Genomic DNA, 14,039 nt, shown 5'->3' on the forward strand with positions numbered 1-14,039 from the left:
ATTAAAAATCATACGCTACATTTTGAGGCTTGCATTTCTAGGATGCATATCTTTGATTAATGGGCCTTTATCAACCTCAAATTCTTGGTTGATCTTCATGATTGTCTTCAAAATTTGAAGCACACTTCTTTCCCCTTTAACAAAACTGGTGAGCGAAATGCCACTAAAATTGCAATGCGAAACAGTGTTTAAATCTAGTTATTCTGATATAATGTACATAACATGACAAATAAAAGTCAACTCTACACAAGCCCCAAGAAACTGAACTACTGGAATAAAGATACCAAAAGTGTATGAAGGAACCTGGCCGAGGTTCTCATGTACGTGGCAAATTATTCATTCTTAATCTATGTTGATTGACATTCAAGTAATAGTACATCTTGTTTTGTTCATGTCCTTTTTCCATGACTAAATGGCAGGTGATTTATCAATTTGATCAAAATGTGCATTTTGTTCAAATTGATATTGAGGGTACACTGTGTGCAGTTCTTCAAGAACAAGGAGATACTCAGGTTGGCTAGATTGTTTTATTTGCATACCTCTGTCATTACCTGGCTGCTTTAAAATGTTCTATGTTGGTCTCGCAGAACTGTATGAGTCAAAAATGAAGAAAGAATACAAAGAATTCATTGAAGCATATAAATGAGAGGGTATTTTAAGCAATGAATTTGCAGTCGCGAGCATTTTGTCATTCAATTTTGTTGCCAGCAAGGGTTATAGCCAAATAATGCATTATAATTCTTACAATGATACTTTGTATTGCTAAACACTGCATTGTAGATTATACATGCAGACCTCCCAAAGCAATTTTAAATTTAAAATTCCATTCTTGTATTTCCTTCAATCTTGTACATTTGGTAGTGCTTGAGCTTCGCCTATGTAATTTTTTTATTCACATAGCGACTCTTTAAGATATATGTACTGATGGAATCGGCACGCATTTTCAACCACCCCCTTGTCTCTCTTGAATTATATTGTATAGAGAGGGATAGAGTACATGGACAACATAATCATATGATCATATTAATTTCAGTTAGAGCCAATCAAAATCAAGCATGATTTTGTGAGAATTTAATTGAATTTTCTTACAAATGATTTATTTTAAAGAAAGGGAAAACTACTATGCGGAGAATTCTTATGGCATGGAAACCTCACCCCTTATGCTTAGCACAACTGCTATGAAAAGCACCGCTCATAATGATGAAGGTCGATCCCATACATTGTCTCAAGGATTCCCTCACCCTTCAACTTTGCATGCATTGTGACATATAGTTGCAAAGTTTAGGACTTACTTGGTTATAGGACATGTTTGGTTTAGCCATTGTAATTAGCTGTTGGTTTAGTAATCCAATGCTAGTGGTAGCAGCCACTAAACATATTAAATTGGTAATTGACATACACCAGCACCTCAATAGCTCAATGAAACAGGCACACAGAAAAAATCAAATTAATTGGTAATTGATTTTCTTTTTGAATTTTTTTTATTAGCAAGAAATTTCATTAAAGAAAAAGAAGATACAGAAGATGAGGAAAGCTGCAACCTAGCCCATGCCAACAGACATTCCCCACAAGACCCGACGTAAAGCAGCAACCTCCTCACCGCAATAAGGACCAAAACAGACTAAAATCATATCAGATCAACAAAGACACAGCAAAATCCAGACAATTCTAAAAAAAAAAAGCTGTGAAGACATGCGAGAGTGACCCTGGTTAGCTAAACAATAGGCAACCAAATTTGCTTCACTTAGAAAGGACACACATGTATAAACCTCTGTGATCACGGAGAACACCCCCAATGAAACAGGGACCAGGTTTCCCTTACGAAGAGCTATTGATTTTCTGTTTCACACAACCAGGTGGAGCAGACCAAAAGGAAAGTGGATGAGGACTTCCAAACTGAGAGTCTATGAAAAGACCCATAGGCTGAAATCTTCCACTCTACAAAGGGACATAAAACAGAGCTCAGCAAAATAAAATTAATATACCACCATCTTAGAATCCAAGTCCAAACTTTCCAAGAACAGGGGCAGTGTAGGTATTATTTCTTACCTTTGTTTTCCTTCATGGCAAAAGGTAAGTCTCCAAGAGACGAAGCCATATAGAGACCCAGCACATCTTCCCCTCCGAAAGAGAGCCTAGAACCAATGCATACCATTCTCATCCAATAGTACCGAAGTCTCTGGACATGTTTATGGATGAACAATGAGTCAATGTGCTTAACTGCTTGCACTAGCTGGAATAACTTATGTTTGATACACTGACATGTTTATGGATGTTTTGGCCCATTCTCCTTTTAGCCTTGTTGCTGGTATTCAAATCCTAATGGCTACCTTTTGTTACTTATGAAATATATTTTTTGATAAATTTTTAAATTAAAATGTTAAATCAATTTTTTTTTCCAAGTAAACGGTTACTAAATGCTTTTCTTTTCATTTTTATCAATTATTAATTATGCTATTGACATGCAAATTATATACTTACGTGAATTTATAATACTTTAAAACTGTTATATTACTATTAATTTTTTATATTTACAAAATACTAATTATAAAAAAATAAATAAACATAATATCATCATCATCATTATCATCATACACTGATTGAGGAAGCGGAAGGAGAATTAGGGATTTGTTTAGTGTATCAAATAATTTAATAGCTAAAATTTAAATTGATAAAATTAAAAATAAATAATTAATGTTGTTAAATTTTAACGTCAAGATTGATTGAAGAAACCAATGAAAAATAAATTATTGACTATAATCAAATTACTGAGTAGAAACTACATACAGTGCACGTGATTTCTTGTTATCTTTTCCTTGTTTTTGTTGAATGTAGAAGCCTGGTATTTCTCGACAAGCACTGATTTGATCTCTGATGTAGTCATGTTGACTCAAGAATCTGATGATTCTGGAAGCCCCTGAAGACAAAATGTTCCAAACAAATTAACTTTGCATGCATTGTCTCAAGGATTCCCTCAACCTTCAACTTTGCATGCATTGTGACATAGAATTGCAAAGTTTAGGACTTACTTGGTTATAGGACATGTTTGGTTTAGCCATTGTAATTAGCTGTTGGTTTAGTAATCCAATGCTAGTGGTAGCAGCCACTAAACATATTAAATTGGTAATTGACATACACCAGCACCTCAATAGCTCAATGAAACGGGCACACAGAAAAAATCAAATTAATTGGTAATTGATTTTCTTTTTGAATTTTTTTTATTAGCAAGAAATTTCATTAAAGAAAAAGAGATATACAGAAGATGAGGAGAGCTGCAACCTAGCCCATGCCAACAGGCATTCCCCACAAGACCCGACGTAAAGCAGCAACCTCCACACCGCAATAAGAACCGAAACAGACTAAAATCATATCAGATCAACAAAGACACAGCAAAATCCAGACAATTCTAAAAGAAAGATATGAAGACATAGGAGAGTGACCCTGCTTAGCTAAACAATTGGTAGCCATATTTGCTTCACTTAGAAAAATACTCAAATAAACCTTTGTGATCACAGAGAACACCCCCAATGGAACAGGGACCAGGATTCCCTCACAAAGAGCCATCCACCTTCCGTTTCACATAATCAGATGAAGTAGACCAAAAGGAAAGTGGATGAGGATGTCCAAACTGAGTCTATGAAATGACCCATGGGCTAAAGTCTTGTTATTTTATTTTGATTGACATTCGAGTAATAGCACATCTTGTTATGTTCATGAACTTTTTCCATGACTAAATGGCAGGTGATTGATGAATTTGATCAAAACGTACATTTTGTTGAAATTGACATCGAGGAAGATTCAGAAATAGCAGAGGTAGCAGGCATTATGAGTACACCATGTGTGGAATTCTTCAAGAACAAGGAGATGCTCAGGTTGGCTAGATTGTTTTATTTGCACACTGATGCATACATTTTGCATAATCATTTAGGTTTAATTTCATAGCTATTTTATTTGATTATTAGTCACTTTTAGCTAATTTCATTAGTTATTTAGTTAGTTTTCCATAATTGTCAATTTTGGATTAATTTGTAATTTTTACTTTGTTTTGTAGGAAAATTGGTGTTTTTGAAGGACTAAAGAGAATTTTGCCATTGAGGAGTGTCTTCTACAGCAAAAAGATGTCAAAAACAAGTTTTCAAGCTGAAATATGCATTGACCAAATCAGGCATAACTTGTCGCATAAGCTATGCAGACCGCATAAGGAGAAAGATCATCGCTCAGAACCAAATTAAATGTGCATAAGGAGATCGCATAGCTTATGCACATTCTCGCCTCCCTTATGCACATTCACGAAATTGTGCATAACCTATGCACTAAGTCATGCCTTCGCATAAGTGACCTGTAATCCAGCTGAAAATCAGATAAGGGATCGCATAACTTATGCAATCCACTTATGCACCCCATGAAGAGTTCATTAATGAGTCGGGAGATTCCTCAAATAATTCCTCCTAGAACATACTATTTTAGGGCTCCATGTCAGAAAAATGATATAAATAGTCCCATTTTCTCATTTTAGAGGGGGAGGCAAGGAGCAAAGAAGAGGAGGAGAAGAAAGGCAGAATTTGAGGAGTCATTTTCACCTTCCACACCATTTTCAACCAAGATTTGCAGATTTCTTCCTTCCTTTACATTTTTCTACATTTCTAGTGTTTAATTTCTTACTTCTTAGTTTAGATTAAAGCTTTATTTCCATCTAAACTCATCATATCTTGTAAGCATTATGGATAGTGAGTAGTTTACTTTTGATTCTGGAGTAAGGGATGTAATATTTTAGTTATTTTTGTGGATTTGAACTGGGTTAGTCCCAATTTAATGAATTTATGAGGTTTAATCCATTTCTTGTGTGCTTATTTACATGCTTAATGAAGGGCCCCATTAAGTTATGTTCTTAATCCTTGGTTGAAGCACCGAAAGGAGAAAACCAAGTGATAGTTAATCAAGAAATTGGACTTAATTAACTTAGATCTAGAAATAGACTAAGGGTTAAGAGGGTTTTAATAGATTGATTAAAGAACCTAATGGGTCTTGGTTAATTTTAACTCCACGAAAGTAGGATTAAGTTAATTAAGGCACTCTTTGTCTCACTCGAAAGAGTTTTCAAAGGATTTTAGAATTAATCTCCTTTAAACCCATAAATTTCATGGATTGGGCTAGCTAGGGAAAATCCCAAAATAGCTTGAATATGAAATCCCGAACTCCGGAATCGCCTTTTTATCATTGTTAATTTCTAATCGAATTTAATTACTTGCCATTTTGAATATTGCCATATTTGAATTTGCTTTATTTTAATTTGATGCAAATTTTAGTTTAATTAATACATTGTTGAATAGAATATTAATTTTGCACATTTAAATTGCATATCCCATTACCCATTAATTTACTACTTTAAATACTTCGATTTAGTCAACTTTTATATCAAAAATTCAATCATTAACACGACTCCTCGTGGGATCGATATTTTTCTATACTACTTGTACGACCCGTGCACTTGCGGTTGGGACGCTTCAAGTTTTTGGCGCCGTTGCCGGGGAGTTGTTTGTTTAAGATTGAATTCTTGATCATTTTAGTTGTTTTTTTAGTTTTATCTCTATTATCTTTTCATTTTGTGTTTGTTTGTTCTTTTTCAGGTACTCTTAATCTTTTATGAGAAGAGCTAGAAGCACAAGTGATACATCCTTATTATTCAACCCTGAAATTGAGAAATTTTGTAAGGCCAACAAGAAAGAAACCAGAAAAAGAAAAGAAGCCTTGATAGAAACTGAATTAGAAGCAGACATGGCTGATGAAAGAATTAGAATTGGTGTTGGTAATGCTGGAAATAGTCAAAATAATGAAAATGCAGCCCATGGTGAAGAAGTTGTTAATGCTAAGGTGCCTAGGGGAAGTATGATGGATCATGCTTTTCCTCGTTTTGATGACTTGAGAGAGAGCATAGCAAGACCAAGAATTGATGTAAATAGTTACAAGATGGATTTTGGAGTCCTTCAAATGATTCAGAATTCTCAATTTGGGGGTCATCCTTCTGAAAATCCACACACACATCTGAAGAAGTTTGCTATGATTTGTGACATGCAAAAACAACCTGGAGTATCTGATGATGCAAAGAAGGCTAAAATTGTTTCCATTCTCTTTGAAAGATAGAGCATTGGATTGGCTTGATTCTTTACCTCACAACTCAATTACAAATTGGGAGCATTTCACGATGTATTTCTTGCCCAATACTTTCCACTGGAAAAACTCAAGAGTTGAGGAATCAAATGATTGCTTTTAGACCAAGAGAAGATGAGACTCTTTATGAGTCATGGATGAGATGGAAGGAGTTGGAGAGACAATGTCCACATCATGCCATTCCTAAATGGATGATAAACCAGAATTTTTACACAAATGTCACTCCTGCTATCAGAGGAATCATTGATGCTCAAACTGGAGGGGAATTCATCATTAAGCATGAAGATGAAGCTTATGAGTTATTAGAGAAAATAGCAAAGAATAGTCATCTATGGAGTAGTCCAAGAGGGCCAACTCCAACTCAAAAAGGCAAGTTGTCGGAATGTATGAGCTTGATCCATTCAACATGATCAATGCCAAATTTGATGCACTCACTAATGTCCTTGCTAAGAAAATGGAGGATTTAAGTATGCTAGTCGGTTCATCATCATGCTCGAAGTTCTCAACAAGTTACTTATGCGTATGAATAATGAGTCGTGGAGTAGATTATCCTTCATATGCTTGGAGGAATCATCCCAATTTTTCATGGGAGAATCAAGAAAATCAAGCTTCAACTCGTAACTTTCCATCACAACAACAAGAGCATCAATACCAACAACCTAGGCAACCACCACCTAGTTTTCAAAGAAAAGAATGCAACATCGCACCTTTACCAAGACAAAGAAGAACAAAGTTCCACCACAGAGGCTTTATTACAACAAATTCTTGCTAATCAAATTAAGCGTGATGAAGAGTTGAGAGAGATGAAAGCAAGGTGGAACAAATGCAAACACACAATAGGATGCTGGAAAATCAGATTGCACAACAAGCATGCTCATCAAGTACCAATTCTATGGGGAAACTTCCTAGTCAAACAGAAAATCCAAGGGAGCAATGTCATGCCATCACACTGAGGAGTGGTAAAATAGTGCATAATGAGAAGAGTGAAAAAGTTGAAAAGAGAGAAAATGAGGAAGTTTTTGAGGGAGATGACAGTCAAAAGAGTGAAAAAGGGCGTGCTCGAAATGGTAGAGAGGAGGTTGGAGAGAAAGAAGAGAAATATATACCTCCAGCCTTACAAGCCACGCCTTCCCTTTCCACAGAGATTTCAAAAAGCCAAGCTTGATAAGCAATTTGGGAAGTTCTTAGAGGTTTTGAAGAAGCTATATATAAATGTGCCTTTTATCGATGCTCTTTCCCAAATGCCTTCTTATGCTAAGTTTTTGAAAGAAATTCTCTCAAACAAAAGAAGACTTGAAGATTATGAGATCAGAGCCTTAATCGAGGAATGCAAGGCTATCCTCCAAAGGAAACTTCCTCCAAAGCTCAAGGATCCAGGAGTTTTTCAATTCCATGCCATATTGGGGAATCATGTTCTATAAAAGCTTTATGTGATTTAGGGGCTAGTGTAAGCCTTATGCCCTCTCCATCTATGAGAAGCTTAACATGGGAGATCTTAAGCCAACCCACATTTCTCTTCGGGCCATGCAGATCAATTAAATATCCAGAAGGGATCTTGGAAAATATACCACTGAAGGTTGGAAAATTTTACATCCCAGTTGACTTTGTCATTTTGGACATGGAAGAGGATTCTCATATGCCAATCATTTTGGGGAGGCCTTTCCTGGCTACAGCTGGTGCTTTGATTGACGTGAAAGGTGAAAAGCTTACTCTTAGAATCGGAGAGGATCTTAGTCTTCAATATTGGCAATGATAAGAAGAAGCAACATGAAGATGTAGACTCTTGTTTGAGAATTGATATAGTTGATGAGTTAGTAAAAGAGCACTTTAGAAAGAGCTATCCGAAGGCTTCTCTTGAAAGTTGTCTTATCCATGAAGGGAGTATCAATGATGAAAATCCAAAAGAGGCTGCATTTGCACAAGATTTGAATAGTAATCCACCTTGTCCTATGGCACCAATCTTTCAAGTTGAGGAAGTGGAGAAAAGTGAAGTAAAGCAACCATCTCTCAAAGAAAAAGATGCACCAAAGGTTGTCAAGAAAGAAATGGTCGGATTTTTAGACAAAGCAACAAGGATCTTCTCATGTGATGGAAAGAAAATGAAGTATAGATTCATTGAAGCACCTATTGGAAACAGAGGCAACAAATTCCAATTTCAGCCACCATGAAACATGAAAAGAGTCTAGCTAAGGACTATAAATTAGCGCTCTTGGGAGGCATCCCAAGTCCTTTTATTTTGCTTTTGTTGATTTACTTTCATTTTCATTAATTTTGTTTTTATCTTAAATTTCCTCAAATTCAATTTTTGACATTATTAAATCTTGTCCCTTGTAGATGTATATCAATGAAGAAAGGTCAGAACTATTGGGAGCCGTAACTGGTTATTGCAGAGGAAAATGCAATCTGCAGAAAAGGAAAAGTCCAGCAGATAGATTCTGGCCTTGAGCCGCAACTGCTTTATGCAGAGAGGAAAGAAATTCTGCAAAGAAAGAGGGTGTTTGCAGCAGATGGCTTGTGTTTTTGGTGAGGTTGGGTGTGAGACTTTTAAGTATGTGTGATTTTAATCTTAATATGGTGGTAAGTGAGTCATTTTTGCAGTTTTGAGCTTCTTTGGGTTGTAGGATTCAAGGTAAAAATGCTGCATTTTCTTGGCAAAACTTGGAAACTTCATTTCATCATTTGTGGTTAGATGCAACTTCATGCAAATTTTATGGAGTTTTATGTGCTAAATGTTGATTTGCAGAATTTGTCTTAAAATGGCATAGTTCTCAAAGGTCTTTTATGTAGGATCCATTTTTACATGCTTGTGTGATGCCTTTTTGATATACTTTGTATATATTGATGTGTTTTTGGTGAAACTTCTCATGGTTTATGCTTCATGGAATTATATTTCCTCATTCTAGGGTATTTTTCACACTTGCAATCCATGTTCTATTGCATTCTTGATCTTGCTAACTTGTGCATAAGCAACTGCATAGCTTATGCAATCCTGCATAACCACAATTCTTGCCATTTTCCACCTTTATTGCAAGTGCATAAGGAGAGTGCATAGCTTATGCACTTCTGCATAACCTCATTTTGTCAAATTTCATATCTGTCAAAACTTGCATAAGGTGAGTGCATGACTTATGCACATTTGCACAACTTCAAATTCTGCATTTTCTCTCTCTGCCGAAGTCTGCATAAGCAGAGTGCATAACCTATGCACTTCTGCATAACCAAAAACTCTGCATTTTCTCTCTCTGCCGAAGTCTGCATAAGCAGAGTGCATAACCTATGCACTTCTGCATAACCAAAAACTCTGAATTTCCAACTCTGCCGAAGTCTGCATAAGCAGAGTGCATAACCTATGCACTTCTGCATAACCAAAAACTCTGAATTTCCAATTCTGCCGAGGGGTGCATAAGCAGAGTGCATAACCTATGCACTTCTGCATGACCAGAAACCCAGAAAAATCAAACTTGCCGAGGGGTGCATAAGGAAGGTGCATAAGTTATGCACTTCCGCATAACCAAGAACTCCAAAAATTCAAACTTGCCGAGGGGTGCATAAGCAGAGTGCATAACCTATGCACATCTGCATGACCACCAACCCAAAATTCCAAAAATTGCCGAACAGTGCATGAGCAGAGTGCATAACCTATGCACTTCTGCATGACCCGATTTTCTGAACAACCACTTCTGCCGAGAGATGCATAAGGGGAGTGCATAACTTATGCACTCCCGCATGACTTCGCTCCTCAAAATTTCAAGGGTCAGGTGCATAGCAGAGAGTGCATAACTATGCACTTGCAAAAAAAAAAAAAAAAAAAAAAAAAAAAATTTTGCAAATATTTTACATAGCCTATGCAACCCTTATTGCCACTCATGCAGAACCGCACGGCTTATGCACCCTACTTATGCACATGTTCTGGAAAAGTTAAAACCTGCTGAGACTTGCATAAGGAGAGTGCATAACTTATGCACTTCCGCATCAAAAAAAAAAAAAAAAAAAATTTGCAAATATTTTACATAGCCTATGCAACCCTTATTGCCACTCATGCAGAACCGCACGGCTTATGCACCCTACTTATGCATATGTTTTGGACAAAGACTTTACTCGCATAACTCATGACCTCTTATGCATCACCATTATTCCTTCAATTCTCATCCGCTCTATACTGTAACTCTTTCCTTTTGCTCTTAAATTTCACAATTCCTGGTAATTTCTCTTTACTTTGAATTTTGATAATGCACTACTTGAGACATTGAGGACAATGTCTAATTTTGAGTTTGGGGGTGCACATTCATTTTGATTTTTGCTTCATTTTTTTTTTTTACATTTTGAGTATAGGAACATCTCATCCCATTTCATTTACATATATTGTAAATATTTTACATATACATCCATACATACATATACATAACACATTTACACACACATTATACATCACTTAGAAATTATACACTTTGCACACAAATAGACTTCTTCCATTTAGTTAATGCATTGCTCATTTTTAGGAATCATGCATCATGCATTAAAATCTTTTGCCAAATCCCTTGAGTATTGAAAAGTTGCCTATGAGAGTGATTTGACTTACCTTTAGTTGGGTTTGTGGATTGAAAGTTTCCTAAGAGGTGCAAAGTTTTGAAGTATCTATCCCTTGCCTATATCTTCTTAGCCAAAAAGCCACCCAACTAGTCCTTTAGAGATTGGAGTGTTTAGAGGGAGTTATTGGATATAAGGTAGTCAAATGATGTCTCACCAATCCTAGAACAAATTTTCTAAACCTTTCAAGGCGAAATATCAGCTTATACTTGAAAAGAGAGATGATTAGGCATTCTTTGATTTAAACCTTCTCATTTTAAACCTTTGGCCCTTTTTCCTAATTAAAATTGACCTTTGAAAACCCCTTTGAGCCTTTTTATCCCTAATTTTTCTTGAAATCCTTATTGCTACCTAGCCAATGAACCAAACACTCCAACCCTTTTCATGAGAATAATATTGAATATTAGGTACACTTTCTAAAAAATAAAAATAAAATAAAATAAAATAAAGAAAAAAATATACAAAAAAAGGGAGAAGAAGTGCTTGTCATCTTGTAAAAGTGCTAGTATATGTGCTTTTCACTATTGCCATTCAAAATGAAAGAAATCCACCCAAAGTATTAAAAGAAATGAGTTTGGGGGTGGCATTTTTAGGGACAATCATCAAAAGAAAATGCAAAATACAAGTCTAAAGTATCAAAATGTCCCTCCATTTTTATGTGTTTTGTAAACTATGCTAGCACTTGATAATTCTCATTGTGTACTTCTCTCCTCCATATATACAAAAAAAAAAAAAGAAAAAAAAGAAGAAAAAGAAAAAAATTATAATAAAATAAGAAGTGTACCTTATGTTTAAAAATTGAAAATATTCTCATGCTTTGAATACTTTTTACCCATCTTTCTTCTTAGCCTCATTTTAAACCCCATGGCCTCATTACATCCCTAAAAAGACCTTTGATCTCTTGATAGTACTTGCTACATTAGTGGAGATAGGAGTAGGGAATTTGCCTATGGGATTGGAAAACTATTCATCTATTCATTCAATTCTATCATTCCATGTTGAGATACTTTGGTTATCAATTGTCCTAGAATTCTTTTTGAGCATGACTATCTCTTTTGATTTGTTGGTTTGGGGATTTTGAATGATAATTGACTTGATGGCTAAGGTGAAAGCTTGATAAGCATTAGATTCTTTGCATTTTGAAGGATGGGTATATGGATTGCTGGTATGGCTGAAGGTGTGTTAAGTTACTTTAATAGGTGATTTTCATAGTTCTTTGGATAAGGCACCCCTAAAAATTTTTTGCATTTTATTTTAAAGTTTGCTTGAGGACAAGCAAAAGCTTGAGTTTGGGGGTATTTGATGCATACATTTTGCATAATCATTTAGGTTTAATTTCATAGCTATTTTATTTGATTATTAGTCACTTTTAGCTAATTTCATTAGTTATTTAGTTAGTTTTCCATAATTGTCAATTTTGGATTAATTTGTAATTTTTACTTTGTTTTGTAGGAAAATTGGTGTTTTTGAAGGACTAAAGAGAATTTTGCCATTGAGGAGTGTCTTCTACAGCAAAAAGATGTCAAAAACAAGTTTTCAAGCTGAAATATGCATTGACCAAACTGTGCATAACTTGCCGCATAAGCTATGCAGATCTGCATAAGGAGAAAGATCATCGCTCGTAACCAAATTAAATGTGCATAAGGAGATCGCATAGCTTATGCACATTCTCGCCTCCCTTATGCACATTCACGAAATTGTGCATAACCTATGCACTAAGTCATGCAAGATAAGTGACCCAGTATCCGAAAATCAGATAAGGGATCGCATAACTTATGCACCCACTTATGCAGTCCCATGAAGAGTTCATTAATGAGCTGGCAGGAGATTCCCTCAAATAATTCCTCCTAGAACATACCATTTTAGGGCTCCATGTCAGAAAAATGCTATAAAATAGTCCCATTTTCTCATTTTAGAGGGGAGGCAAGGAGCAAAGAAGAGGAGGAGAAGAAAGGCAGAATTTGAGGAGTCATTTTCACCTTCCACACCATTTTCAACCAAGATTTGCAGATTTCTTCCTTCCTTTACATTTTTCTACATTTCTAGTGTTTAATTTCTTACTTCTTAGTTTAGATTAAAGCTTTATTTCCATCTAAACTCATCATATCTTGTAAGCATTATGGATAGTGAGTAGTTTACTTTTGATTCTGGAGTAAGGGATGTAATATTTTAGTTATTTTTGTGGATTTGAACTGGGTTAGTCCCAATTTAATGAATTTATGAGGTTTAATCCATTTCTTGTGTGCTTATTTACATGCTTAATGAAGGGCCCCATTAAGTTATGTTCTTAATCCTTGGTTGAAGCACCGAAAGGAGAAAACCAAGTGATAGTTAATCAAGAAATTGGACTTAATTAACTTAGATCTAGAAATAGACTAAGGGTTAAGAGGGTTTTAATAGATTGATTAAAGAACCTAATGGGTCTTGGTTAATTTTAACTCCACGAAAGTAGGATTAAGTTAATTAAGGCACTCTTTGTCTCACTCGAAAGAGTTTTCAAAGGATTTTAGAATTAATCTCCTTTAAACCCATAAATTTCATGGATTGGGCTAGCTAGGGAAAATCCCAAAATAGCTTGAATATGAAATCCCGAACTCCGGAATCGCCTTTTTATCATTGTTAATTTCTAATCGAATTTAATTACTTGCCATTTTGAATATTGCCATATTTGAATTTGCTTTATTTTAATTTGATGCAAATTTTAGTTTAATTAATACATTGTTGAATAGAATATTAATTTTGCACATTTAAATTGCATATCCCATTACCCATTAATTTACTACTTTAAATACTTCGATTTAGTCAACTTTTATATCAAAAATTCAATCATTAACACGACTCCTCGTGGGATCGATATTTTTCTATACTACTTGTACGACCCGTGCACTTGCGGTTGGGACGCTTCACACACCTCTTTCATTATCTAGATGAGTTTTAGATCGGTTTCTTTCCATTCTTCCTTCCATTTGTTCATATACATTAGCTATCATTTACATGGTTTATTGTTTGTGGCTCCTTTAAAATGTTTTATGTTGGTCTCGCAGAACTGTATCAGGAGTCAAAATGAAGAAAGATTACAGAGAATTCATTGAAGCAAATAAATGAGAGGGTTTTTTAAGAAATGAATTTGCAGTTGTCATCATTTTGTCATTAAGTTTTGTTCCGAGCAAAGGGTTATAGCCAAATAATGCATTATAATTCTTACAATGATACTTTGTACTGTTAAAGCACTGCATTGTAGATTATACATGCAAACCTGCCAAGGCAATTTTAAATATAAAATT

General features: G+C 35.2%; 1 long non-coding RNA gene and 1 other non-coding gene across 2 annotated transcripts; both read right to left on the reverse strand.

The window, feature by feature from the left end:
- Positions 1 to 1,447: 1,447 nt before the first annotated feature.
- Positions 1,448 to 2,630, reverse strand: LOC110636129 (uncharacterized). Its single transcript, XR_002491304.2, has 2 exons — positions 2,050 to 2,630; positions 1,448 to 1,938 (listed from the first exon to the last, which is right to left on the reverse strand). It is a non-coding gene; the product is annotated as an uncharacterized LOC110636129 (long non-coding RNA).
- Positions 2,631 to 6,241: 3,611 nt separating this feature from the next.
- LOC131178928 (small nucleolar RNA R71) lies at positions 6,242 to 6,349 on the reverse strand. Its single transcript, XR_009147935.1, has one exon. It is a non-coding gene; the product is annotated as a small nucleolar RNA R71 (small nucleolar RNA).
- Positions 6,350 to 14,039: the final 7,690 nt, after the last annotated feature.

The sequence above is a fragment of the Hevea brasiliensis genome, chromosome 3 (genome assembly GCF_030052815.1).
Source record: "Hevea brasiliensis isolate MT/VB/25A 57/8 chromosome 3, ASM3005281v1, whole genome shotgun sequence".
Classification (NCBI taxonomy): domain Eukaryota; kingdom Viridiplantae; phylum Streptophyta; class Magnoliopsida; order Malpighiales; family Euphorbiaceae; genus Hevea; species Hevea brasiliensis.